The sequence below is a fragment of the Lissotriton helveticus genome, chromosome 3_1, assembly GCF_964261635.1.
Source record: "Lissotriton helveticus chromosome 3_1, aLisHel1.1, whole genome shotgun sequence".
In the NCBI taxonomy this organism is placed as follows: Eukaryota; Metazoa; Chordata; class Amphibia; order Caudata; family Salamandridae; genus Lissotriton; species Lissotriton helveticus.
Genome location: NC_136061.1, coordinates 1,485,783,637 through 1,485,806,801, shown reverse-complemented (window position 1 = coordinate 1,485,806,801; position 23,165 = coordinate 1,485,783,637). Strand labels below are relative to the sequence as shown.

General features: G+C 48.2%; 1 protein-coding gene across 2 annotated transcripts in view; it reads left to right on the top strand.

Moving 5' to 3' along the window:
* LOC144823533 (uncharacterized) overlaps positions 1-23,165 on the top strand; it is a 266,304-nt gene that overhangs the window by 391 nt on the left and 242,748 nt on the right. The window lies entirely within an intron of this gene.

Sequence of the window (23,165 nt, the reverse complement as noted above, 5' to 3'; positions counted from 1 at the left end):
CCTTTTGCGGGATATTTGCAGTGACACTTATTTTCTAGCTAGGCGGTACGCTGCTACCCATGGCATATCATTGAAAACAATTCTCACTTCTTTACAAATCTAAGGGTCTAGAAAGGGATTTAAAACTCTTTCTAGTCAATCATTAGCTGGGTTGGAAACGGGTTTGAAACATAACAATGTGCTGCCGCACGACCTGAAGGTGGACATTTGTCACACCACCGTCCAGCCACCAGGTGTGAGGCACTCATTACACCTCTCACCGAAATCCTTACAATGTCGAGAATAGTTTTTTTTTTAATTTCAGTAATTTTTTATTGAAAGAAAGTTTATATATACAAGGTGCAGAAATACGAGAGGCAAAGAGAAAAACGCCCCGGGAGGGGGGGGGGATGGGGTAGAAACATAGCAAGAATGGTAATAGCATTCCGAAACGGATACATAGTTATATCATTACTTCTAGCATCAAGTTCGCATAGTCTTTGGTTCTTTGCGTCTCGGCTTCCCTCCCGTCCACCCGCTATGCTGGTTTGGTTGGGCTGTGTGTCAGTTCGTGTGGCCGATGGTTGATCTTGTGTGCAGCCCTGACTGTCCATCCCCCCTGCCGCAAGAAAGGAAAAAGAGAGGGTGGGAGGTAGAGAAAGGGTATTGTATGGTTGTGGTGTTGGGTGGAGCACAGTGCATGTCCTGGTCGGGATCTTGACTCCCTCAGGAGGTTTAGATAGGTCCGAGCAGCTACGGTGGCTTATGTAAGGACAGGTAGTTGTCCAGGGAGTTCCACATTTCGCACTTTGTGTGGGTTTTTGGTGTATGGTTTGCGGTTATGGTGTCTGCACCCCTTAGGAAGATGACCCAGTTGAACCAGGTCTTGAAGGATGCCTTCCCTGTGTCTTTCCAGTTGTTCAGACCGTCTTGACCGCCGCTGTGAGTAGGTCAATCAGGTCTCTGTCCTCTTTGGATTGGATTGTAGGGGCCACGAAGCCTGTGACTAAGCTGTGGAACTCGAGCTGGAGGGGGATGCCTATCACGCCATTTATAAGTTCGCGTATCTTGTGGCAGAATTTTTTAACTTTAGGGCAGTGGAAGATTAGGTGGGCCAGATCCCCCTTCTGCCTGTTGCAGTTCCAGCATGTGTCGTTTTCGCAGACACTGATGGATGCCATGCGGGCGGGGTCCAATACGCGTTGTGCATTAGCCAGAATTTGGTTTGGGCTAGGGTGGTGGTTACTTTCTTTTTCGAGGTAGACGTCCACAGGTCTGACTTTTCCTTCTCGCTAAGTTTCCTGTCTAGTAGTGATTCCCAGTGTGCTGTGATCTTGTTATTCAGTTTGGAAGTTCCTGGGCTCAGTGTTCTGTAGAGTTGTGCTATCTGGTGACCTGTTTTGTTTAGTTTAGCGGCGTATTGTAGGATTGGGGGGGTTTGCTTGCTTAGGTCTGCCTTGGTGATTGCCACTTTAATCTTAAGGAAGTTATATAGCTCAATCCTTTCTAGTTTGTATTTGTTTTTGAGTGAGTCGAATGTGGCGTGTGAGCCTAGGGTGTACATTTGGTTGGCAGTGGAGATGCCGTGCTTGTACCAGGAGTGCATGTCTAGAGTTCTCTCCTGGTATTTGATCTTGGGGTTAAACCATATAGATTCCCACTCAGTGTTCCTAATACCTGTGTCCATTTTCTTGTCTATTTTAAGGAGGACCATCTTGGTGTTCCTGAGTACGGGTTTGTTGGTGATCTCCGGGTGTTTGGTCGCTGTGAGGAGGGCGATGGGCTCTAGTCCCTTCAGCAGTCTCCTCTCTAGTGAGAGCCATGCTGGGGTGTATTCTTGTCTGGGGGTAAGCCAGTATAGTCCTTGTTTGGCTATGCAGGCGGTTTGGAAGGATTTGAAATCTGTTATATTTAGGCCTCCTAGGCTTTTTCCAAGTCTGAGTTTTTGTAAGCTAATTCGGGGTTTTTTGTCTTTCCACAAGAACTTGTTGATTAGTCTATCTAGTTTTTTATGGAAATCTGCCGTATTAGTCAGCGGGAGCATGTTGAGCATATAGTTCACCATCGGGGTTAGCATCATTTTGATTGTCTCTATCCTCCCCCACCATGTGGTGAATTTCGGTGACCAAGCCTCTACTCTCTCTTTCAGTTTGTGGAGTAGTGTCTGTTCGTTCTGGTCTAGTGTGGTCTTGAGGTCTCTTTCAAAGAGCAGGCCCAAGTATTTTAGGAATTTTTTCTGCCATGCTAGTCCGAGTTCCCCAGTACCATTTTCGTAGTGTGCACGTTCAGGGGCTTGCATTCGGACTTTTCTCTGTTAAGTTTGTATCCTGATACGCGTGCGTACTGCTCTATCGTTTCCATCATTGCGGATATTGACTGCTCTGGATTTTCGGTTGTGATCAGGATGTCGTCAGCATAGACTGCCAGCTTGACGGTGTACCCCCTATAGGAATTCCTGTAATGTCTTTGTTGGTTCTTATTATAGTGAGCAGTGGTTCTAGGGCTAATAGAAAGAGGGCCGGTGATAGCGGGCAGCCTTGTCTGGTGCCGCGTTCCAAGGTGAGTGGCTCCGATGTGCCGCCGTTCACTACAACGCGTGCTTTTGGCTCGTTGTAGAGTGCTAGTACCATCATCCTATAGTTGGGTCCCAGGCCAAACTTTTGCATGCAGATGTCCAGGAATGGCCAGGACACTCTATCGAATGTGTTTTCCGCGTCTAGGGCGATCATGACTGCCGCGTTGTCACTTCTGGAGGCATTATTGATTATGTGGCATAGCAGTCTGGTATTGTCGTGGGACATCCTGTTTTTGAGGTAGCCTTCCTGTGAGCAGTGTATGAGTTTGGGTAAGTGTGTGTTGAGTCTGGACACTAGAATCTTCGCGTACATTTTGCAGTCCACATCTATCAGGGAGATTGGCCTGTAGTTCTTGGGGTATTGCGTACCTTTCCCTTCTTTGGGGATTACTACGATGTTGGCTTCTGCCATCGTGGGCGTCATGCGTCCTTTTTGGACAAAGCTTGAGAAGACTTCTGTCATTGTGGGCCTGAGTAGGGGTAGGAATTGCTTATAGAATTTCGCTGTGTATCCGTTCGGGCCTGGGGCTTTGTTGTCCATAAGGCTCCCTACTGCCTTTTCTATTTCGTCGCCTGTGATGTCTGCTGATTCCAGTGTCACCCTCTGTGTGTCTGTGAGTGTTGGCATTGTGATTCTGTCTAGGAGAGCCTTCCCTCCGTCTTTGTTTAGGGTTAGATCTTCCTTGTAGAGCTGCTCATAGAAGTCTTTGAATACTTTGAGGATTTCTTCGTTTGCTGTTTGTGATTTACCTTTGTCATCCGTCACTGCCGCTACCGCGAGTTGCCTTTGTTTGCTTTTGAGGTAAAAGGCGAGTGCCTTCCCTGCTTTGTTGGCGGTACACAGGTTTATGGCTTTGTACTTGTTTAGCCATGTTCCAGCCCTTTCGCTAAGAATCTTGTTTAGCTCGTACTTTCTTTTCGTCAGCGTTGTGAGTGTGTTCCTGTCATTTAGGTTGGCTATGTGTCCCGTTTCCAGGCTTTTTATTTCCTTTTCTAGATCTGAAATCTTGTTGTTCCTTTCTCTATTTATTCGGCCTTTGATGGAGAGTATTCTACCCCTGACTGTTGCTTTTAGGGCATCCCATAGGGTGCTTCTGTCTGTTTCGGGGTTGTCGTTGAGTTCGAGGTACTCTTTTATCGCCTCCTCTATTTCTGCCTTGGCTGTTGTGTTCTTGAGAAGGTCATAATCAAACCTCCATCTGCGTGTCGGTCTTTCGTTGTGTTTGCCTGATAGAGTTAGACTGATGTGTGAGTGATCTGAGATGATCCTTGGGCCTATCTCAGTTTGGTCAATGAGATGGGTGTGCTAATCTGAGATTAGGATGTAGGCAATCCTGCTGTATGAGTTGTGTGGGTGAGAGTAGAAGGTGTACTCTGCCATCTGGGTTCTGTAGTCTCCAGGGGTCTTTGAGTTTGAGCCCCGCGCACAGGTTCCCCAGAGTGTTCCCCCTATGTGAGCTTGGGCTGTGTCTCTGTGGGTGTCTGTCTAAAGCTGGGTCTAGGACCTGATTCAAGTCTCCCGCCACTATTAGAAGGTCTTCTTGCGGTAGGGTGTTCAATTGTGCTTCTACTCTCTCCCAGAAGAGTTAGTCATCCGTGTTGGGCCCATAGATGTTGGCTACATGTATTGTCTCCTCCCCCCTGGCTAGACTGGTTATCAAGAATTTCCCTTCCTCATCAATATGTGAGTCCTTTAGTGCTAGCTTTGACTTCTTGCTGATTAGTGTGATACCTCCGCTTTTTTTGTTGTGTGCAGGTGAGCCTATTACTTCTTCTATCCAGTTGGCTCTGAGACGGCCTATGTCGTCCGCTGCTAGTTTTGTCTCCTGCAGGACATATACGTCACTTTTAAGTTTGGCAAGGTGCTCGAGGACCTTCCTTCTTTTTACCGGATGGTTGAGACCCTTCCCGTTGAGGGACACTACCTTAATATTAGCCGAGAGGTGGTTATGTTGGTTGTGTGTCATTTTATGTGTTCTGTCTCTTGCATTGTGCATGGTGTACTCTTGGAGGTATTATAAGGTTGCACCGTATGTTGTGCTTTCATTGTCCTGATGTCAGCATGTCTATAGTTGTGTTGCCTGTCTGTGCTCGTTAGTAGCTGCCTGTGCATCCACCTTCGTGGAGGGCAGTGGTCAAGAGAAGGAGAAAGGAAAGAGAAAGAGTAGAGAAGAAAGAAGATCCCATAAACCTGCACCAAGAACCCCGCCCCCCTCCCACCCTTCCCTTCTCCCCCCCTCCCCCTGTACTTGCTGAGTGGGTGTGCGACAGCAAAGCTCCCTCCCTCCGTATGAGTCCCCGAGGCAAAGTTTAAGTTCTTCCCATTTGCGTGCCAGAGTGTCTCGTTGATATTGGCTTGCGAAAACATAAAGGATATGGTGGGCGGTCTGGCTTCTTTCCGCTGCTTGGATCCTTCAGCTTCCTGGTTGGCGATCATGATTTCGGGCACACTGGTGTTCTTGAGGTAGGTAGTTGTGGCTCATAAAAAAAAAAAGTCTCCTTTGTGCGTATATTGGTGATCCCTGAGTGAGGAGAATGTGGGTGTTGAGGTAGACAGCAGTGAGGTAGCTGTGTTGTGTGGGTGCATGGTTGTCCCTTTTAGTCTGATTTCCCTGAGTCATCCGGTTAAGCGCTTCTTTTTGCCGCTCCTGGGTTTTTGGTTTCCATATTCTCTGCTGGCGGTCCTTGTAGGTATCTTCTTAGATCTTCCGGCTCGTTGAAAAACATTGTCCTCCAGTTGTCTGTGACTTTGAAGCGTGCTGGGCCTGCGAAGCTGAAACTGAGGTTCTTCTTGCGCAGAGCATCCCTTAGCGATAGAAACCCTCTCCTGGTCTCCACTGTTGGTTTCGAGAAGTCTTGGGTGAGAATTATTCTGTTGCTTCCCCACTTCAGGTTTTGGTTTTTGCGGGCAAAGGTAAAGATGGCATCCGTGTGGCTTGATCTGAGCGGGCAGCAAATTATCGGTCTTGGTCCCTTGCCTTGTGGAGGTTTCACTGCTGGCACTCGATAGGCCTTATCCACCTCAAACTGCCTGTCGAATCTCAGTCCGGTCAGCTTGGGCAGCATTTCCTCGAGCATGGTTGCGCATGCGCCTTCTTTGTCATCCGCTCCCTCAGGAACTCCCATTATTCGTATGTTGCCTCTCCTAGCCCGATCGTCCTGATCTGCCAGCTGCTTTTGTATGAATCTTGTTATCTTGGAGTTTTCCGCTAGGGCTTTGTTGTTCTTGACGGTTACGTCTTCGATGTCACTTATTCGCCTTTCAGCGGCTTCTATTCTCGTGTTGGTGCTGTGTAGGTCTGCTCTTATTGCTGTTAGTTCCAGCTGCATGCTGTCTATTGTTATTTTTGTTTGTTTGGCCACAGCGTTGCCTTCGTTTACCTTTTTGGGTTTCGCCTGCCGAAGGCTGCGCTTTGCGCAGCTTTTCAGCGCAGGTGAAATCCTATGTTGACAATAAGCACTTCGGGAACGTCCCCCGGCTCTCATTGGCTAGCTCCATAAATGGAGGCTAGCCATTGAGTGCCGGATCTGTCCGTCAAGGCCGGACCAGATTCGGGGGCGTTCCCGAGATTTTTTCCCAGGGTGGAGTTACGTTTTTCCCCGTTCCCTCCCCTTTCACTGAAAGTCTGTCCATTCCCGCCCCCTCCGTGTGCCTTTCCGCCCCCCCCTCGCTGTCCTGTGCACGTTTCCCGCCGTCCGTGTCCTCTCCCGCCCCCTCCCGCCGTCCGTGTCCACTCCCGCCCCCTCCCGCCGTCCGTGTCCTCTCCCGCCCCCTCCCGCCGTCTGTGTCCTCTCCCGCCCCCTCCCGCCGTCCGTGTCCTCTCCCGCCCCTCGGTATTTAATGTCATTTAGAGCACTCCCAGAGAATGGGCAATTTGGTAGCCTTCCGTATTGCAAGCGTCCTCGTGAGCGCTTCTGCTGCCATTTGTCTGTCAGGCGCCGCCCTGCTGCTCTGACCTGCCCCCCCGCCCCTAGCAGGATTGGTGCGAGTGCCAGCGCACCTCTTCCACAGCCGGACGGGGGACCCCGAAAGATAGCTGCATTTGGGAAACCGTAGCAGGATGAACAGGCAGAGCACCCAGGTCTTCCATAGCCGCTGAAAGATGACGGAAGGGGAGACCACCGGCGCCGTGGTCTCCGGGTTCGTGTTTGGCGCCTTCGCGTTCCAGCATTTCAACTCCAGAAGCACACAGTAAGTAACAAAGTGATGCTGTTGGGTTAGTGCATAAGATCCGTAAACACTTTGTGTGTGGTGGGACCGCATGTTGCGTACCCTCACCCAGAGGAAACGCCTTTTCTTATTTACTCTTCTTAGACCGTGTGCTGTCTTCCGTGTTTTGAGTTTGCAGAAACGTAGTAAATAGCCTCTCGTTGAGAGACATAAAAAAGGGACTGGTACACTTTGCCAAGACGGCGACCATCTTGCAAGGTTAGGGCTTCGAGCCCAATAGACTGCGACTATTCCTGTCGTGACACAAGGCTTAGACAATTGTATTGTCGCTCTTTTCATTTAGCTGCGCAGTAGGTCCCACAGTTATAATACGGTCAGGAGACACGGCATCCCATTTTTTTCTTTAAATTGTTCGAAATACAGTATTTTTAAATAGACGAAGGATTGCTAGGTGGCTATTAAGAGTGTGATATATTTGCCGAAATTTTGTTACCAAGAACATGTAGGATATTTCAGGGTTTAAAACTACACTGCTGCAGTCACTACATCACACTATTTTAAGCATAGCTGCCAAAGTTTGATTGCTTATGTGTGACGTTTTCATAATTTCAGTGTAATTACCAGTGACATTCAACGACTATGAGTGAAACTTTCTCGCGAGCAAAAATCAAGGAATGAAGACGAGTAAAACATGTGCATATCAGAAATGATACCAATTTGAGCCAATAAAAACTCTTATGAAGATATTAAAACTGCTGCAAAGCACCAGAAATGGAAGGGCACTAACTGACATGACACAGACCCCTAAAATAGAAGCTCAACACTTGCCTAATAATAATGAACAATACATTTCTGCATGTTTTGTTCCAGCCTATCCTATACTTTAAAACAATGCATATTCATAGTGCTTCCGGTCGCAGGCTACACGTCCGTAGCACTATAATCAGTGCTCTAAATGGACAGGTACTGTCCGCTACTGAGTACTTCCGTTTTGGGGGGGGAGGGGTAGAGGAAAAGTACCTGAACTTCTCACTACTCTGACCATACATTTAATTGGAGAGCACTAGTGTGTGACATTTTAGTATATGTGTGACTCTGAATGACACTTTATCCCAGATATGTGCATGTAATCCAGTAGATTTTGAAAATGAGGAGGAATTGTTGCCCTGCACTTTGTAGCTTGTACCCGACCCCTGCCATAAATAATGCCACAGACGGAGCGCAATGCAAAGGTTTCGCCTTTGGAAAAGTTTGAGCTATTGGCATTGTAAATGACAAAATTTGTATTTATGTGTTGGTTTTGAAAACAGATAAATAAATGGCATTGTCATTTACATTGCTAATAGCTCTAACTTTTCCAAAGGCGAAACCGTTGCATTGTAAATGCTTGTTTAGGATAGTCTCTAGGGTGATTGCATTGTTTTTTTGTTGCTTTAGTGGTGACTCCGGCGTTTCCTTCTTGAGTTTTTTCAAGTCAGTATTGGTTTTCCCTTCCTGTCCCGTCATCGTGCAGATGCCCCTTCTGGATTGGAAGCAGCCTAGTCTGCCCTCTTTCTGGATTGAAGCTAGGGCCCTGGCTGGTCCCGCTCTTGGTGCGGGGGGTTGTGTGGTGTGTTCTGTACCTGCTAGGCTCTCTGATGTCCCTTGTCCTCATTTTCGCTTTTGCTCCTGCCAGCTCTTGCGTTGTAGCGCTTCCTTCTTCTTGGTAGTGTTTTTATTGGGTCTTTGCGCTTCTTCCCTTTTTCTCTTGGTTGTGTGGGTGGTTCACCGTTCTTGCGCCCTGAGTGCTATTGTGTACTTCTGTTCTTCTCCCTATCCTGCGGCGCCTTTGTTCCGCCTCCTCTTTGATGTTGCTCGTGTTCACGGCCGCTCCGCTGTTCCTTGAGCTTGTTCTCCCACTGGCCCTCTATGTTGTTGAGGCTCTTAAAAATGGCCGCGTCCTGCCTTAGGTTTCACTTCCGCTTGGTTGCGGTGCCGCAATGTATTCTGGCGGTTGTCCGAGTTGGTTTGCGTGCTTCTGCTGCGGGTCTGTGCTGTGCGCTTGACCTTGTTGCCTCTGGAGGGTTGTGGAGGCTTGCCCCCGTAGCTGGGGGCGCGCTCACCTATCAACTCCTTCGCTCACGTTTGGTGTCCGCCGTTTTGTTTAATTCAGGCTTGCAGTTCCTTTTGTGTTTGGCAAGGGTGGTTGCGCCTTTGGACAGTTCCGTTTCCTGTCTCGGTTTGTTATTGTGCGTCTCCTCGCTGGAGTTGTGTGCCGGTTTTCCTCTTGTCCTCTCCTCTGCAGTTGCCGTAGACTTCCGCTGCTTCCCGCTACTGTTCGGCTTCAAAATGGCCGCACCCTATGTGTTTCCGTAATGGCCGCGCCCAGTGCCGGGTTTCGGTTTCACTCTCGGTCGGCTCCGGTGGTGCCAGGCGCGTACCGCTTCTGCGGGAGGTGAGTTGGCGCCTCGCTAGGTGCGTGTTGGTTATTGGTGCCTGCGGGCTCGCAGGAGATTTGGAGGGCTGCAGGGCATTTGTAGTTGGGACAGCGCTCACCTCTTCGCTTCACAGCTCGGACTCTCCGCCCGCCATCTTGTCTGGGCTTCCGACTTCTTGATTCGAGCGGGGAAAGTCTTGATAAAGCGTCTTTTGGTTGCTTGTCCGGGAGGTTCCTTGGCTCGTTCTCTTCCCGTGCTGTTCCGATGGCTTCTCCTGTGTTCCCTGTTTCGGGATGAACTCGTTTGGCTGTTTAAAATCGCGGTCTATGTCCTCGCGGCTCTGGAGGCATCGGAGTTAGACGTCCGTCCGCATTGCCGTCCAAGCCACGCCCCGTCGAGAATTGTTTATTATTAATGTATTTATATAGTGCTACCTAGCCCTGATGAGGCTTTGAAGTGCCTTATGCCTGGGCGCACGCTGCTCCGGAAACCCTTGGTAGTAGTTGGTTGTTGTTAGTACCTTGGACTGACCTTGTTCTCTTAAGGAGACCATTCAGTGCATTTACTCTAGTGTCTTTGAGGTGGATTAAATTAGTTGGAGACAGGTGTGATCAGTAGTGACGGGCGGGAGTTATTGTGAATTAATGCCGTTAGTTGGTGGGATTAGTAGATGAGATTATGTATTGCTAGGTTGCAGAGTACGACTTTCAAAGGACACGTTGCGATCTTTGAAATGAGGTGTAGGCAATTTGTAAAAATACAATAACAGATTAAGGCATACAAGCACATGAGTTATAATGGGCTAAACTCAGTGTGAGGAGGCATTAATTCAAAAGAAAATAAGGAGACGCAACAATCGGAAACCAAGTTCAATATTTTCCTGCAGGATTTTAGGAACAGCGAGTAGACCTTTTAGGTAGTATGCACTCTCAGGATGCACAACTGTTTAAAAAAATACACCATTATTCTCATGTAAAATAGTGCTATATTAAGCACTTGGATAGGCCCTAGAATCAACCTACAGCTAGGCCACTGCTTGAGCAAGGACAGTTGATCAGCTCTGGGGTTGGGAGCGTAAAGTAATGGCTGGAGGTATATGTAGGGAGATATTAAGACATTAAGGCTATGTTTTTTTTGTTGTGAAAATAAATGTGTTCGTTTTTTTCCATATATAAAAAAGAACAGCCTTGTAGAGACATGTATAGGGCATATAAGGGCACAAGTTCTATAAAAAGAAGCGGGGGAATTGACCAAGTAGGACAGTATGCAAATGAGATCATGACATCACGACGTAGCGCTATAAAAGAAATAGTGCTATTTCAATCAATCAATCCTTTATTCGGCATCAAAACAATACCATAAAAGTACAATTTAAAAACATTCACATATCACAGTAAAAAATTAAGAATGTCACGGTAAGACCAGCCCACAATTACATATGCAACTTGATTCATATTAAAACCCCTTCTCTTCTGATAATCTTATACAAATGGTTAAAACTTGACCTGGGGTAAGAAAAAGGTAACTTGACCGGATAAAAAGAAGACACATACAAGAAACCACCTCATAACAGGGGATACAATAAATACTCTTTTGGTAATTGAGGATGAACTCAGCCCCCCAATTCATTACTGCGACCATTAACCTACCAGCACTAAAGTTAGTCTGATCACTCCTCGCCTCTACTGATTTTAAGTCGCATTGCCGACTTTAAAAAACTTATAGTACAGTGAAGAGTTAAAACCTCTGTGGACAGCTTTAAGAAAAGTAGAGCCACCTTCGCCTGTTTAAACCCTGCTTTTCTTAAAATAGTTTTTAAAAATAGCTTCCTGGGGTACATATAGTAGGGACACAATAAAACAAAGTGGAGGGTATCCTGCGGAGACAGTTGATCTCAGCCGCACGGGCCCTTCACCTCTATGGTTTTAGTGTAACCTGCCAGCACTGCTAGGCTATGGTGTAGTAAGTTTAGCCTGAAGCGTGTCATTAAAAATCTGTCTTGGGGATTGTAGATTAATTGACAAATAGGGTTCATTGCCCAAGCAAGATTTAGTCAAAATGTGCGCTCTAACAGAGGGTTTGTTCACCTCGCTGTCCTCCCTACGGGACGCCACATGTTTCAGGAATTCCGCCTTCACGTAAGCCTTGTCCCGAGGTAACAATTTTGTAGGGTGGTTAAAAAAATCTACGTAACCCAAGGCTGACAGGGTTTACCTAACATACTCAGGCGTGAGTCCCTTGCTCACCTTGCCACTGGATTCAAGCAAGCCGGGCTGAAGTCGACTGAAATGCCAGAACCCGGTCCATGGAAGCTTGTTTCCGTTCCAGGGAAGGCATGGCTTGGCAGTTCGGGCTGGACTGTTCCCATGAGGCACAGGGTCAGACTGATTTGCATATGGCCATGCCTGAACTGGGGGGGCAGAGTGGGCTAAAGAACGGTGATGGATTAAACCCAGATCTGTTGACTGGGTGTGAGTGTTTGATTGTTTCAGATGCTCCGTCCATCACCACCCCCTTTTGTACCACTTTGTTCGCCATAAGTTGGTAGGGTATGCTCAGACGTGAGTCCCTTGCTCACCTTGCCACTGGATTCAAGCAAGCCGGGCTGAAGACGGCTGAAATGCCAGAACCCGGTCCATGGAAGCTTGTTTCCGTTCCAGGGAAGGCATGGCTTGGCAGTTCGGGCTGGACTGTTCCCATGAGGCACAGGGTCAGACTGATTTGCATATGGCCATGCCTGAACTGGTGTGGCAGAGTGGGCTAAAGAACGGTGATGGATTAAACCCAGATCTGTTGACTGGGTGTGAGTGTTTGATTGTTTCAAATGCTCCGTCCATCACCACCCCCTTTTGTACCACTTTGTTCGCCATAAGTTGGTAGGGTATGCTCAGACGTGAGTCCCTTGCTCACCTTGCCACTGGATTCAAGCAAGCCGGGCTGAAGACGGCTGAAATGCCAGAACCTGGTCCATGAAAGCTTGTTTCCGTTCCAGGGAAGGCATGGCTTGGCAGTTCGGGCTGGACTGTTCCCATGAGGCACAGGGTCAGACTGATTTGCATATGGCCATGTCTGAACTGGGGTGGCAGAGTGGGCTAAAGAACGGTGATGGATTTAACCCAGATCTGTTGACTGGGTGTGAGTGTTTGATTGGTTCAGATGCTCCGTCCATCACCACCCCCTTTTGTACCACTTTGTTCGCCATAAGTTGGCAGGGTATGCTCAGACATGAGTCCCTTGCTCACTTTGCCACTGGATTCAATCAAGCCGGGTGGAAGACGGCTGAAATGCCAGAAACCGGTCCTCGGAAGCTTGTTTCCGGTCCAGGGAAGGCATGGCTTGGCAGTTCGGGCTGGACTGTTCCCATGAGGCACAGGATCAGACTGATTTGCATATGGCCATGTCTGAACTGGGGTGGCAGAGTGGGCTAAAGAACGGTGATGGATTAAACCCAGATCTGTTGACTGGGTGTGAGTGTTTGATTGGTTCAGATGCTCCGTCCATCACCACCCCCTTTTGTACCACATACCAAGATTCCTGCAAGATATGGTTTGCTATCTTGGGTTATTGGCATCTTGGAAGCAGGGTTTATTAATGACCTTCCAAAACGCTGTCATGTTTTTGGATTTGACCGCTTCCCTCAGATTCTCCCACGCCTGATGCTGTAAGGAGGTTTTGCGTCGCTTTACTGCATCTTTATACAGTCCCCGATATATAGTCACCCTTTTCTTGTCCCTTGGGACTGCTTTTAATGCTAGTTTCAGTTCTTTCACGGCAAGGGAGCAGTCATGATCAAACCACCTATGGTCCTCCTTTACTTTATTGGTAGGTTTGGTCCTAAGTAAACTGTCGATGTGCTTAGTGACACCTTCAAAGGCTTTGACCAGTTCAACTCCATACACCGTAGGGCTCAAGCGCTTCCATACATAATGTTGGTTGTCCGCCAGTAAGGCTTTACAAAAGGTTTCACCGTCCACCTGAGTCCATCTAAGCCTCCTTCCTTGATCAGTGGCTGATAATGTGCCACTGTCTCCCCTGCTTTCCTTCTGTTTAATTGAGAATGGGTCCCCAAGCGACATAACTAGAGGATTATGATCGCTAAAAATACTTAACTGAATCTCAATGCCCAAAATCCCCCTCTTTAACGTATTGGAAACAAAAATAAAGTTAATAAAAGAGTCACAGCCTCTACCTTTAAAGGTTGGATGGACCAAGCCGCTCTCCCCTACTTTAATCAGGTCTAAAGTATGTGTAAGGTCATATATTCCTGAGACCTTATTTAATTTGTTTCCCTCTCTAGTGTGCTCTACGTGCGGCCCCCCTTCCAGTGGGCAGGAAAACCAATCCCCCTTCTGAGTTTTACATGTGGGCACAGGTGACAGTTGAAATCGTCGAGCAACACCAGCTGAAGTGCCCATTCCCCCTGGTCATGTAACCGTGCTAGCCTACTCTCCATATCTTTGAATCTTAATGTTGGTTGGCCCGTTTAAAACAGCATTATAAAAGTTTTAAAAAATTAACATGTGACCCCTACCGGACAATCTAATCCCCTGCCAAAAGTCTGAGTACCAACCCAAGTCATCCCACCTCCCCTGGAGCCTCAAATAAACATGTGTGATCAGGCCTCCCCTTGCTCTTCCCACCACACCCTTGCGTGCCGGTACAAAAAGCATTTTATAACCCTCCAAGGAGAGCGTGGCACTGTCTGTTTCCCATGTCTCCTGGAGGCAAATTACCTGAAAATTCCTAATGTTCACTAGCCATTCATTGTTGGATATTTTGGATGAGAGACCAGCTATATTCCACAAGATAATCTTAATAGTTCCCTGACTATATATGTCTGGGGTAACTGATGTCGGGCATCTAGTAGGCCTGGGGTGAATAATGCTTACGTTAATGATCCCTTCGCTAGCAAGCTCGCTATAGTCTCCCGGGGTAAATGGTGGGATGTGCACCTTAGCCTGTGGCCTTGATATCCGTCCCGTGCCTGAGTTAAGAAAAGCGGCGTCCCATCTATGGCCATCCCCACTAATGGTGTTCCTTTCGCGTCAATCAGTGTCGTCTAAGGCCGAGGCGTTTACAAGAGGAGCGTACCGGTTAGACAACTGAACGGGTCGACCCCCTTGGTTACATCCTGCTTGATCTCTCCTTTGATTCTCGTTAATGTTTGCACCCAACTTATCCCTATAGAAAAACCCCAATGGTAACATTCTAATGGTTAATCCCCCTTCTTCCTGGAAGGAACCTTTACGCTGGGTGAGGAGATCATGTACCAACCCCGGGAGCCTAAAAGTTAAGATCACCGTGTCTCCAGGGAAGCACTTCCTACTACAACCAATCCAGGATACCCTTCTTGCCATTAATTTGTGCCTATGGTCTGCTATGCTAAAGTGTGCATTTCTGTTCAACCAATGGGCCGCCTTATTGATTAACATTTGCAGGGTTTCTTCTCTGTTTCCACTGAGTGCCGGGACCCCTGTCAGGACAATAGTATATGGGCAAGCTGCTGGTAACAGATCTAGAACTGGAAAAGCCGCAGTACAACTAACGGAGTCATCTTGGGCGGGCACAGTATCCTGTGGTATAAGTGCTCTACCGCCAATGCCCCATGTATTTTCCGAACCTACATTCTGGCTCAGAATCTGGGCTGAGGGACCCTCCCTCCTGGCTCTATTATCACCCATAGCACCATTAGCACTCGGGGCATATCCATCCCTAAGCCCCACCAGTTGCTGTTCAGCTACATCCTCCTTAATTCCTTTCTGATGATCCCCCACATATGACGTACCCTCGTTTCTATCTGCAGGCAAGGCAACCCTTGACAAACTGGGAACATCTAATGCCCCGAGCTATGTGCCCTGGCCACATTTGTTTGGTTGCTATTCTGGGTAAACAGCAGGGACACTTTCTCTTCAATAGCTGTAATTTTCTCCTGTATGGGCCCTAAATGGGTGATAAACATTGTTTCCAACCTGGACCACATATCTGGATCCCCCCCACATTTTCAACGTCACCACACTTTAAGCACTGAGATATCCCTGTGGGGTTTTCTGTGTCTTTAGACCTGGCCAGGTTTGGCGCCCCTTTCTGCTTAGATTTACTATTGGCAATGTGACGCCCCATCCCTCGAGTTCGCTTTGCTATTGCTGAGGGGCCATTTGGGGGGGGGGGTGACGGCCCTACTTGTCTCAATTCTGTCTAGTAATACCCTCTTAGACCGTGTGACCACCTCCTCATCTTCACTCTTGGCAATTTTACCACTCTTAGGTGTCATAGCCAAAACTGCGCCTCCCACTGGCTGGTTTACCCCACAAACTAGTTCCAGGTCTGTGCAGCAGCCCTCCACACTATCTTCTACCACTATCTCTGGCATGGAAAGCACATCTTGTAGAACCTCAGTTGTTTGAGCTGCTGGTCCCACCACCTGTGGTGTTACCGCGACAGGATGAGTGCCAGATGTGGGGTGATCGTCAGTGTCATTATCTTGAGCTGCTGGATTAGCGAGTTTAGGCGACCTGGCCGTGGCTAAGCTCCCCATTGAGGACCTCTTCTGTAACAGAATAGAATCTAATGACAGCCTCTTCTCGGCCAACTGAATCTCATGCACTAATAGAGATTCCACCCTCAATAAAAATGTGTCTAATGTCCCCTTTGCACTCCCCCCACCTTGTCGTCCTTTGCCTTCCTCCTGCTCATTCCGCCAGATAATCAAGAAAAGAAAAAAAAAAACAGTGAGCAGACCCAAAGCAGACAGGACAGTCCAAGCAGTCCAGATCCTTCGGGGAAGCTAAGATAGTTCTGGCCCAAGTCCTCCGAGTTTTTCCAGGCAACACAAACCAATCCGAGCAGGCCTATGGTAGCCACCCAACAGTTATAAGACCAAATACTGCTGATAAGTACTTTAAGCTTGACCTCACCTCCACCTCTTGATGGCGGAAGGAGTCCGGGCAATTGAGCGAGCATTTCAGTGTTCCATCGATGTTAGGGGGGTGGCCCAGCCCAGCCTCAGACGGGCCCGCCCTTGGCCCTGGTTTTGCCCGGGCGCCGTCCCGTGCCACGGGGGGAGAGGCAGCGCTTTAAGCGGGATAGACCACGCCTCCCCCCTCACTTGCGGCAGCTGTGTGCGGTCTAGTGCACCCTGGGGACTGTAGTCCTCGCCCCGGGTGCAAAGCTGTACTGTTGGGCGGTAGATGCGGCAAGCGTCCCTGGAGGTTGCAAGAACAGGCCTCTGAAGGTTGCGAGAACGGGGCGTCCTCCAATCCCAGCTTTGGTCACCCGGGAATGTTCGAAACAGCAGTTGTACCCTAGACTGCTGAATGAGGAGCGTTCACATCCACGGACTTTACGCCTGGATTCACTTTGAATTATCTTTCGGTTTCCTGAATCATTTCTACTCGGCATAGGGTACAACTTTGCTGTGTTATCTCAAGGGGAATTATTCACTTAACCTCATTCCAGAGATTCTCCTGACCAGTGCAGATCTTCCTGGCAGCCTCGACTCTGTGAGGGACGCATAGGGATACTTCCCAATTGCTGGGCTGTCTTTTGTCCTGAAGAAGACCCGCTCTGACACCATACTAACGCATTATTAGGGTCGAAACGTCGACAATAACACATGGCTCAGTCTTTACAAATCTCTGGGTGTACACTAATGAGCTGCCCCCCACAACCAGAGATATTGACTTCGTTGTTTTTCTGACCATTATTTAACCTGTACATATTTGTATATAGCTTCACTATTGTATGTATGCACTGCACCATCAGCACTGGGCACTGATTGTCACTTTGAAACACTAGTCACTTTACAGTTATGCCTCACCTTGACAGCCCTTGAAACATGTACTTTTAATATGTTTTGAAAAATTAAAAATAGAAAATAATAATTTTTGCAAACAATTTGTAGTTTCTTTTTTTGTATTGTTGTGTTCCAAGATTCACTGTGTTGTGTGCTGTGATTCAGCCCACTTATACTCCGCGGCATACTGGTTAAGCAGAGAGTTGTAAAAAATATTGGTATCAAGATTCATCGTCATTTGCAATGTAATTACTTTTGTTTCCCTCTGTGGCATATACATTAAGTGTGAGGTTCTAGGTGGCCTCCCAGTCAGCAGATTCAAACAAAAGGAGGCCGTTTGGCCCCTTAACTTCAACCCAGCTGGAGGTAAGAAAATACTCCCTCACTGCCTGCATATTTATGTGGGGCCCAACTTCTTGGAAGGGGGGACGGCGTCCACCCTGGGAAAATAGTGGGTGGATGCCGTGTACCTGCGTGTACCCCCACCTCGTGCCCTGGTGCATATTTTGTATAGCCATCCAATCCATACTTACATCAGAGCGTCTTCATTTGTGGCCAAGAGAGCGACATGTATATAAACTTTAGGCTGTCCTTGAATGAAGTAGTAACCCGATCAAATCAACTTGAGAGTATATACAGGGTAAATAATGCGAACATCTAAGTGAATGGCTTCTGGTGTTTACCCACAAAGGTTGCCACACAGTAATAAGTACAAAAATAAGATGATCCATTTAGATGCTCCTGGTTTAGAATGGCACTTGAAAAGTACAAGAATAGCTTCCCAGACAGTGGAACTTTATGGCTTTATATTGCTTGCATTCCTACATCTGGAGGGAGGAGACACAGACACTGAAATGAGGAGGGAGAGACTGGCTAACTTTAGAAATCTCATGAGGCCTTTTGTTTATCAAGGAGTCTTCCTGAGCACTACTATTTGGTGGCTGTTTGAGGTGGGACTGCAATTTGATTTCAAGGTGAAGACATCTTTAGGCCAGGCCTGTCCATGTCTGGCCCTGATTGCTGCTTCAGGAAGTATGAGGTCAACGAGGTGCTGAAATCTCACACTTCACTGTGCCCATGTTGTGGATGTTTCAGTTTGAAGTCTGTCCATTCGCTTCCTGCGGTGAGAAATATGGCTTCACACAAAGATTGTGTCCAAATTATGTATGACATAAAGAAATCAATGTGTGAATATTCAGTGTACTTTTCAGATGCATTACAGTAAAAGTACTCCAGAGGAGGCAGAATGATACGGACTGAGCACAATGCGTCTCTGGGAAAGGCCAAAGCCACTCTATATATTTTGAAAGAATTGTTAACAGTAGGTTAACAGGCTGTTGCACTATCAAGCCAGACTTGAAAAGGCTCAGAGTACAACTTCAGTCTACTGAATACCTGCAAAGACGCAGTACTGTTTTGAAGTGTGTCTAATGTGGTCCACTTTTCATTAGTTATTGCTTGTGCTTAGCTCATAAGAGTGCAAGTTTAAGGGCCCAAACGTTTGCTTAAGAGCCTGCTGCCGAATGCTGCTGAGTTCAATACCAAGACTGCCTAGTTTTTATTCTGCATCTGGCCCCTTCCTTCCACCATTGTATACTTCTGATTTCTTTGTATCATTACTGCCGTTTCTATTTTTTACACTTGCTTTCTCTTTTTAATTTCTCTTTCTCTCTTTTGCTTTTACTTTTATTTTTCTGGGTCTAAATATGATGCTGAAAAATATGTTTCCAAACCCAAAATCTAACTGCTGGCACTCAGCACCATCACAAATTGATCTCTGGATGCTGCTGGCAAATGGTCCCAGCCTGCAGCCTCCTTTAAGACGTGATATATGGGGTTCTCCAGAAAGTAATTATATCAGTAAGGGTTATCACCTTTCTGATGGATACTACCCACAGCAGATTCTTCCCCCCCAGAACACTCTCAGACACCGGGCCCGTAATTCCCCAAAGCAGTCTCTTCTGCATTTGCCGGGTAGAGTAGCCTGACTCCACAGTGACCTTGTTGATGTCCCGGAAGTGACAGAGCAGAGCCGCACACAGGCACGACCCTGTGCTAATGTCGGTCCCCTTCTCTCTACCAACTTTAAAATAGATCCAGACCAACTATGTCAGTCTAAGAACAATTCCAAATGTTCAATAGTGTGCCAGGAAAGAAATGTGTTACTCTCCAAAGGACAGGCTTAAAGTAGTGCTGCAAATGCAGGAAATATATATCGGCCATGGACTGCCATGGCGTGAATCTCTATATCAGGTAAGTCAAAGTCCAAAGCACATCACTAGCACATAAAGGCCTAGCAGGATTCAACGCCCCCTCTTGCCACTTGAAGTCAGGCAAGAAGCTGCATGGGTGCCACTCTAAAGGCCCTTCTGCTCCACTGTCTTCCAATGCACAGTTCATTCAGAGGCTTGTCCAGACATCCCTGGAATTTCCAAATCCTTCATTGACCATATAGAAGATAGAGGCCATGCTGCAAATGTTGAAGATTGCACCGGCTCCAGAGCTGCAGGAGCCACCAGTCATACTTCCGATGGCGTGGCCGAACGACTAATGGTGCTGAGCCCACTTTTAGCCCCATTCTTTCTGGCACAATGGAGATTCTGATTGTGCCCATGCCTGATCTGATCCAAGCACGGACTTGACCTGGATGTTATATCAGACTGCGCAAGGCCTATATTACACTATGAGATCATAAGGTGCAACCAACCAGGCTTCAATGTTCTCTCCAGGCTCTTCCACAATGGCAGTGCTATCAGAGGCTATAGGCTCTGTTCAGCTCTAATTTGGATGCAGTTCAGGGGCTCAAAAAGGCCCCCCTCAATGACGAGGAGAAGGCAGACAACTTACCTCACCCTCATTACACCGATGCAGGACTTTATTTGAACATACAGCTAGAAGACACTTCCTGACCTACCCACTGAGGAAAGAGCCCTTTTTGCTGTGGTAGCATGCAAGAAAGCAGTCGTCCTTGACTACAATGGCCCACGGTAGAGACAAAATGTAATCTTTTACCTGAAATGCTTCAGCTAGGACTGGCCCCTTCAGAACTTCTGTTACCCTTGATTAAGGCTCTTGCGTACATTGATATCCATATGGGTAAAGCCATGCTCGGCCCCTCCAGTCAGTTGACCTGTAGCCATGTGACACAGACCAACTAACTCAAGGTGAGCCAGCATTCTTCACCCAGCACCAAACTCCAGAAAGCCATGTGGTACATGTGCCAATGAAGTTATCCTATTCAGCTTGTCTAGGCATTATGATAGCTGAATGCAGTCTGTCTCTTCGGTCCTGACACACCCACTCTCTGTGATATGGTCAGCCAGACCATGCCAGCTGTTCCAGAAGAACTCGGGGCAACCTTTCCCAAGACCATGCAGTATGGTCAGGATGCAGAGAAGTACTTCTCACCTTGATTCCACAGATTATGTTGGGTACAGTATGGACACCACCGTAGTGCTCAGGCAGCACACCTGGATGCGTGCAGCCAGATTATGCAGGTGATGTCCACATTTTGCTAATTGACATGCCCTTTGATGGCTCTAGACTTTAAGGAGAAGGCCAACTCGGTAGTAGAGAGATTTAATGACAGCTGTGCTACGGCCCACTCACTAGCGCTTCTTTCGCCAAACCTTCAGTTCCACAAATAGGACAGGAAATGTAGGGACTATATATGCAGGCTTAGCATATTGTCAATGGCAACCCTTGCAGATCAGTACAGTAACTGACGAACAATGTTTACAGCTCCAGGGGATGTGGTGGTGGCCGAAGCCACATACACCAACAAGGACATCAATCCTGTAACTTTATCTCTACAGACGCAGAGGCATCAAACCCTCTCTGATTTTCCCTTGCAAGACCACACCGGTAGGGGTAAGGATCCTTTTTAGGTCGAGGACCGTCGCACTGCGTAGCAGTGGGCGGAGCCCGAGATTTAATGTTTCTTAGAGGGGGCTTGGAACCTCTGTTGTCTCGTTTTTCTTGCCCTCTGTTCATTCGTTTTTCTTGCCCTCTGCTTTCTCGTTTTAAGATTGGCGGGAGTCGCCAAAGGCCAACAGTCGCGGAGACCCCCCCCCCACCTATCTCCCTCCCTCCCTCCACCCCGGGCGGGGATTTAAAGACATAACGCGGGGGCATCGTGGGGACCGTTACCGATGTCGGGTCCTGTTGGTTTGATATGTATTAGGAAAAGGGCGGTGCGCTGGGACCCGTCCTGGGCCTTGTCGAGGCTTAGGAATAACTTGGTCCTGGAGCGAGGGTGCTCGTGTGTGGCATCGGCCGAGCATGCTGGAGCCCCGACACATTGACCCCCGCCCACCCTGCTGATAATATTGGGCTGTTCGCAGGGCCCCGGCACCCTCGCGGCGCACAAGATGGGGCGGACATAACCCCCCCACCCACCACCCATTCCAAGGTGGGTGGCCACGAGGGGTGAGGCAACCTGGTGCGGGGTTGTTTAGTTGCGGGTAAGACTGCAAAGGGTCCGGTTCGCAGGACCCTTCCGGAGACACGGGTGGTCCAAGTCGCAGTCATGTTGCAGGCCGCAGAGCAGGGTGTCAGTGTGGGGCTCTGTGTGTGTGTCTGGGGGGGGCTCTGTGTGTGTGTGTGTGTGTGTAGGGGGGGCTCCGTGTGTGTGTTTGTGTGTAGGGGGCTCTGTGTGTGTGTGTGTGTGAGGGGCTCTGTGTGTGTGTGTGGGGCTCTCTGTGTGTGTGTGGGGCTCTGTGTGTGTGGCCCTGTGTGGCTCTGTGTGTGTGTGTGTGGCTCTGTGTGTGTGTGTGTGTGTGGCTCTGTGTGTGTGTGGGGCTCTGTGTGTGTGTGTGTGTGTGTGTGTGGGGCTCTGTGTGTGGGGGGGCTCTGTGTGTGTGTGTGTGTGTGTGTGGGGGGGGGCTCTGTGTGCTTGGGGGGACTCTGTTTGTGTGGGGGTCTGTGTGTGTGGGGGTCTGTGTGTGTGGGGCTCTGTGTGTGTGGGGGTCTGTGTGTGTGGGGCTCTCTGTGTGTGGGGGGACTCTGTGTGTGTGTGGGGGTCTGTGTGTGTGTGTGTGGGGGTCTCTGTGTGTGTGTGTGGGGGGCTCTGTGTGTGTGTGGGGGGCTGTGTGTGTGGGGCTCTGTGTGTGTGTGTGTGTCTCTGTGTGTGGCTCTGTGTCTGTGTGTGGCTCTATGTCTGTGTGTGTGTGGATCTGTGTGGGTGGCTCTGTATGTGTCTGTGGGTGGCTCTGTATGTGTGTGTGAGTGTAAATGCAATAGGTCATGCATTTGCGAGCGATTAAGCTATTGGCATTGTAAATGACAATGCCATTTATTAACGATTACGCTATTGGCAATGTAAATGACAATGCCATTTATTTATGATTAAAAAAAAAAAAAGAATGTCATGGGCAATGCCAATAGCTCTACCTTTAATAATGCTGAGACCATTGCATTGTAAATGAGTTAGTGTGTCTATCTAGATCCGGGTTCAATACCACATTAAAATCGCCGCCACATATAATAGCGGTTGGCTGCAGTCTATAAATCTTGTTCCATAACACCTCATAAAAGGCAGGATTGTCCACATTAGGGCCATAAATGTTAATAATGGTAACCATCATTCCACACAACTTCCCCTTCACTATTATGTACCGACCATCAACATCCATCTCCACATGTGATGGTTCAAAACACAAGATCCTTCTTAATCAAAATCATAACCCCCCTCGCATACGTGGAGTAAGACGATGCAAATTTTGCACCCGCCCATCTAGTGCCCACTTTATCCGCCGCTTGTTTGTACAAGTGGATTTCCTATAGCAACTTCACCTGCACACTGTGCAGATCCAAGAATGCAAGTACCTGCCTGTTTTTTGGGGGATTATTCAATCCCCTGACATTCCATGTCATGCATGTCACCACCCTCCAGTTGTATCTTTTGATGTTCAAAATCTTAGTAATGGCTATGCCATCTGCACCTATGCCACATATAACACATTCCTCCCATTTCTGCACTCTGCACTGCAAAAAGCAACCATGAATCAGTTCCCCAACAAAGCCCCCCCACTTAAGCATCCCAATCATGCTAAGACATCCCAATATAAGAAAATTCAGAAACAAAGCCCCCCCTCCCTTCCCTATCTTGAGAAGGTAGCCCCCTCACCTCCTACACCCCTTTTGAAGAAAAAACGCGCGTTGTTCCCTCCTGGAGGACACCACTCGCCCACTGACCCCTTGATGGTACCAAGGGGGGTCAGGGCAAGTCCA